Below are 6,289 nucleotides of genomic sequence, written 5' to 3' on the forward strand. Positions count from 1 at the left end.
AGCCATTTCCAAATCCAACACAAAGTTGCACGCACTACAAATTCTCTCTTTGATCAATGCTATATGAGACGATACTCAAAATATAATCATCACGTTGCAACTGATTCCTGTACCTCTTGATATCTGAATAGGTAGACTCCGAGTTCAGAGTTCTTGTACTCTGCATTTGTTTCCCCCCTTTTATTTGTACTAGCATAAGAATTTCAAGTGTCTATTGCGACAATGATTGAGCTAATAGCTCACTGTTATGCTGATCCACCAGGATGGCATCGCGTTGAATTGTTCTCACTTATCAGTTTAAGTTATTACTTAATTCAAAACTATGCCGGAACTGCATGATTATTTTTTCTTTTCTGACGAAACTTTGAGCTGCATGATTACATTCATTGAACTGCAATCAGCTGCCAATGCAGAGACAACTCGCAGAACCACTGCAGATGCCAGATTAATTTCCCCGCACCGCAAACATCTTTTCTCGGTAATATCCAAAATCCAAATTCCCACGCGAAACGAAATGCATTGCAAAGCATAAAGCAGAGCAAAAGAGGCCTTCCCAGTACCTCCAGAATGGTCAGGTGCAATATTTGTTTCTTGTTCCTCAAATGAAAACAACATATTAACAGTAGGAGATCAGTGCATGCGCAGCCGCCCACTCTAATGCGGTTTTAATTCGCAGAGGGATCGCTTTAATCAGCTATAAGAACATTGCTAGAAGGCAAGACATGGAGTAATATTACTTCCGGACCGATCAGCTGCTTTTTTAAAGACAATGGAAAGTACATTCCAGCTCTTGTGTTTTGCAATGCACGCAGTTTGGTCCTTATTGCAATTTTCAGCATCAAGCTTAGTTCATAGGGGCAAAATAAACCATTGCATGATTGTATATGTCAAACATGGGAAAGTCTATTATTGAATATTCACCCGTGCTTTATGAGTAGCTTCATGGCAATGACCTCCAATGAGAAGCATGCCGCCCGGGTCTCCTCCTTTGCCTCCTCATGCTGCAACAACATCCCAAAGCGGAACCAGTAGGTGCTCTGAAAATAGCCTGAGTAAAAGAAGTTTGTTTTGCTTTGTCAAAGGTTATATCATGTCAAAGGTCCCAATATGCTTTTCTTTTAATTTTTCTCTATACCCGAAAGCTAATCGCTAAGCATATGAGAAATGCAACTAGGTGAGGGTAACCCAGTAGCAATTTGAACTAATCACCCAATTGATCTTGCATAATGACAGTCAAAAAGATGTTGTATGGTCTTATTATTACTGCACAAGCAACATTTCTGATTGCCCTTCCAATCACGTTTAGCTAGATTATCTCTAGTTAAAATTATGCCACGCTCTAAGTACCAAAAAGGATCTTAATTTTGAGGTAACTTGAGCCTTCCATACTGCCCTATGTGAGAAAGGTCTATCCTGGTTGAGCAAACTATGGTATATAGAATGGAGCGTAAATTGGCCACTCTTATGTAAATTTCAAATGAACGAATCACTTTCTTGTGAAGGTTGGACATGAGCTATTTTGGCCACCAAATTTTGCCAAGCAGTGAGTTTATCACCCACTAGAGCCATTCTGAAAGATATATTCAGCAGGACATCCCCAACCGTGGTATGCTTTTTTCACTATATTGTACATATTTGGGTATTGTTCGCCAAAGTTCTGTTTGGCATAGCTCTAGCTCTAAAAATTCTTGGAGCTAGGTATTTCTAGCTTTAAAAATTCGTGGAGATGGAGCTGTTGGTACTTCTACCATCCATATTGTTCCTATTTAGACTAAAAATAATAACTTAAATTACTTTATTATAGTCTACAACCTCAAAATCTGATGTGGAGCTGTAATCTGAAGCTCTGCCAAACGGGTCTAAGGAGGTATGTATTTCCTAACCATTTTCTCAGAATCTCGTCTGTAAGTCATCTTTAATATGAAATGACTCAAAGCTGACGAATTCCTGCTTAATTTTTAACAAACCTTTTCAGAAATGTGAGTCACCAGGCTTTATTTCAACATACGATAAGATTTTTAAACCTAGATATTTGTTTGTTTTGCTATACATCATCCTCATTTAGACCGATCAGCTGCTAAGTATCCATTTTGTCAGAAACATTCAGTTTTGTCAACAGGAGCACTAACACAGCAAGATTGGTTGTTGTGTGCCATAGACTGAATTTATGTATTTATTCCGGAGTTGAGGGCCTTACATAGTGGGATGTTCTTCAGGGGAGAATAAGCGACGAAAAGCGGCAATCAGTCTGCTCTGCTCTAACCGATCAGATCGATCATCACAAGTACAATGCGGTCCTCCGGATCACGAGCGATGCGGTGGTGTTATCAGCTTCAATCCAAACATATGAGCACAAACCAGTCCATTATAGTGTCAGTCAGTTCTCTGGAAGTTCATAGCTCACATGGAAAAACTCACTGATATTTGATCAGTTATAAAGTTCCTCCAAAATTCGTGTTACCCCATATTTTAAATATCTATCGCTGTTATGGTTTTCATATCTTATTTTCTTCTGGCTTGAAGAAGCATATTTCGCAACAACTTCCAGGGATCTTTTTCGTGTCTTTTTAATTTTAAACTATAGGCTTTGGAGCTTCTGACTAGCTGAGGAAACTGTTGTGGCTGTTGAATTTTGATGGTTGATTTTTACAATAAATTTTTAGTTTCTCAGCATACCCAAAAATCAGAAAAATCAGCTAGAATCTACTTCTCAGCTTTTAGTTAATTTTAGCCATAACCGATTCCCCAATCAGTCAAAAGCCAGCAGAAACAGGACCAGAAGCAAACTGTTTGAATAGCTTCTGACTTTTTTCAGAAAAAAACTAAAAATAAGTCTATTCAAAGGGAGTCAAAGTATCGAAATAGAAAATCCAGCTTTTCACGGGTGGTAACTATGCATGGATAGAAAAAGATCCCTGGAAGTTGTTGCGAAATATTCCTCCGGTCCGGTGTCCCTCTGAAACCACACGTAGCGAGCCACTTAATATCATCGGATATACATCGCAATCCTACTTCTGCACTTGTGTCGATTTCCTTTAGGAAAAAGGGGAGGTTTTTCATGATTCACTTGTTATGTCGTGCACCAGCATGCACATGCATACATGTAACATGTCCCTGCAGGGTGCCCCATGAAAGAGACGGCCGAACCATGCAAGTCCATCTCGATGTTTCAATACATTGTATCTCGTCTAAAAAAACCATGGTATCTGTTATATATATTTCCAACACGACACCAAATATATAACTTGTAGAAACTCGTGTTTTTTTTTCTCCCTCTGTGGAGGACATGTATATACTCTATCAAAATAGAATAACAGAAAGTAGTGCAAAGCCTCCTTTTCACTTCTCTTTTGTTTAATTAGATACTATATATCTTTTTAATGGATGGTAGAAGTATTAATTTTCAAATGGTTCAGACATCTACAATCATACACATGTGTAAGGTTGTGACGGGTATAGATACATATCTACAACACTTGTTGAAATGAAATATGCATTAAACCACCAACTTTACGGACATATCAATGAACAGGAAGATGAGCAGAAGCATACATTTATACGTCCAAATCACACAATATGGCAACACTACTGCAAAATCAGGTTTATATGTCGATCTATCATTGTCGGTTCAAAAGCCGCGCGAAAATAATCAGCGAATGTGACTTATGAACCGACAGTAATGAAGGGCATCATTGCCGACTGATAGCTTGAGCCCCTGCCTGGTGAGGGCACCAACCGGTAGTGATACTTGAACTATTACTATCGGTTCTAACCACAATCCGGCAATAATAGTTCATTAAGTATCATTGTCGGTTCGTGTGACGAGTCGGCAGTGATAATGGATAACAGCTTATCTTAAAAAGTTCATAACTTTTTCATATAAAGTCGGATGGGGAAAAACTTTGCATGAAAATTGTAGCCCTTGACGAGATCTACAACTTTGTAGTTAAAAACTTTTTAATTTGAGGTTATTTAAATTCCCAAATAATCTTAACAAAGTTTCAGCTATAGTCGATAACAGCTCATCTTAAAAAATTCATAACCATTTCATACAAAGTTGGGGGAAGACAAACTTTATATGAAAATTATAGCTCTCGACAAGATCTACAGCTTTGTAGTTGAATATTTTTTTATTTAAAGTCATATAAATACACAAATAAATGTCTAAAACTAGTAGAGAGAGAGCCACATAGCTGACCACAGACTTTTAGACTGGATTTAGTGTAAAACATTAGTAGGAATTATTGAAAAAGACACACTGAGCCACAAAGTTGAAAATTGCAAATTTATAGATTTTTATCATGAGTTTGGTGATTCAGATTGATAAAATATCTACACAGCACTAACTTTCAGATGTAGCATTATGTCTTAAAAAATTTCAAGCAAATCAGAGAAGATCAATTTTCGATAAAAAAACTTCAGAGGTCCTATCGAGGGTCTTCCGAGCCTTTTATTTTATCAAGAAAGGTATAGGTTAGAAGACATGCATTTTTTTTCGGATGCGTCTCCTCGTTAGCTTCGAAAGTAGAGGTCGAACGTCGAAATCGAATTTCGTATGCAAAAGTTATGACTGTTTTACTGAATACTGCACGGATTGAACACAAATTTTTTCATACGGAGTCGGATGAAGACAAACTTTATATTAATATTGTAGAACTCGGCGAGATGTACAACTTTATAGTTGATAACTTTTTCATTTAGGATCATTTAGATATGCAAATAGCCGTTGAAACGTTCGATCAGAAAAGGTCAAAATGATTGATTTTGCTATTGTACTCAAGAACGAAGGAGATGTGAGATGGTTAGAGAGGTCACGTGCGCGGAGCTTCTAATTGAGGTCGTGAGTTCGAGTCCTGGAACTTGCGTGAAAAAATAGCAAGTGAGCAGTTGTTGGAGGATGAACTCCTCAAGCGGGGATCCGGAGGGACCCCTTTGAGATTCGGTCAGGGGGATAATTCTGAATCTACCTCGTACGTGAATTAAATGAGAGTATACAGGAGATGCAGGCGGGATAGATGATCGGATGCTAGTGAAGTAAATGCTCGAGGGACTTTAGACAGGTTCAGGCCGCACGGAGCGTAATACCCTACTCCTGTGTGTATGCTATAAATGCTCTGGGAATGCCTCTCTGAGGATCTCTTGTGTTACAAGGATTTCTGTCTAAGTCTAGAGCTTCGTGTATCCTGTCTTCGTTAGCTTGTTCACGTCTATTGAACTTCTTGAACTTGTCTTCTATTACTTCACCTCAACCTTTTTTCGTCGTCGGGGTGCACCCCCTCTTTTTATACCGTCGGGGGGGGGGGGGGCTTGGCGTGCACAGAAAGGAGGGCACGAGTCCTTATGAGCCATAAATAGAAAGCAACCATCATGGGCTGCAGCTTGATGTTACGGGGGGTTGAAAAATGCATCCCCGACCGGTCCTGTCGTCATCATCCCACTTTTTAGCGGGTGCAGCAGGGGGGCCCACCGGGCAGCCACCGAGCAACCCCGCGTGCCCGCCCGGTCAGAGCAGGCCTGACACAGTAGGGCGTCAGGCGGTATGCCTCGAGCCCAGGAACGATATCCCAAGGCGCGTCGGATGACGCACGATGAGACCCGCCACATTAAATGGCAGGGACTGACAGCAGGCGTGGGGGGAGTGGTTGGAAGTGACAGGCCACGCTCCCTCTTAAATGCAGGATCGGACCTCTCACCAATTGACACCTCACCGCCGAGCCCTTGTGGGGTCCGCCGGTAAGGGGCTTCTCAAGTCCTCGGGGAACTCTGGGTGCTTGGGGACTACTATTCGTAGCCCCGAGCGCCCTCTCCCGGGTATGCCATTTCTCGATCCTCGGGGAACTCGGGTACTCGGGGCCACTGTTCATGGTCCCGAGCGCCCTCCCCCAGAACTGCCTTCTCGGGTCCTTGGGGAACTCGGGTACTCGGGGACCACTGTTCATGTCCCCGAGCGCCCTCTCCCGGAACTGCCTTCTCGGGTCCTCGGAGAACTCGGGTACTCGGGGACCACTGTTCATTGCCCCGAGCGCCCTTTCCCGGAACTGCCTTCTTGGGTCCTCGGGGAACTCGGGTACTCGGAGACCACTGTTCATGGCCCCGAGTGCCCTCTCCCGGAACTTGGTTTTCTCGGACCTCGGGGAGGTAGTCCCTGAGGGAGGGCGCCACGTGGTATTCTGCTGTCCTGGCCTTGGGACTCGGGGACCCCTGGTTCCCATGTCACCGATAGCAGTGATGGTACTTGAGCTTCTGGTCGAGAGCGGGTGAGCAGTAGTCGGTCGGGTGCCTCTGGTCG

Source organism: Phragmites australis, chromosome 21 (genome assembly GCF_958298935.1).
Source record: "Phragmites australis chromosome 21, lpPhrAust1.1, whole genome shotgun sequence".
In the NCBI taxonomy this organism is placed as follows: domain Eukaryota; kingdom Viridiplantae; phylum Streptophyta; class Magnoliopsida; order Poales; family Poaceae; genus Phragmites; species Phragmites australis.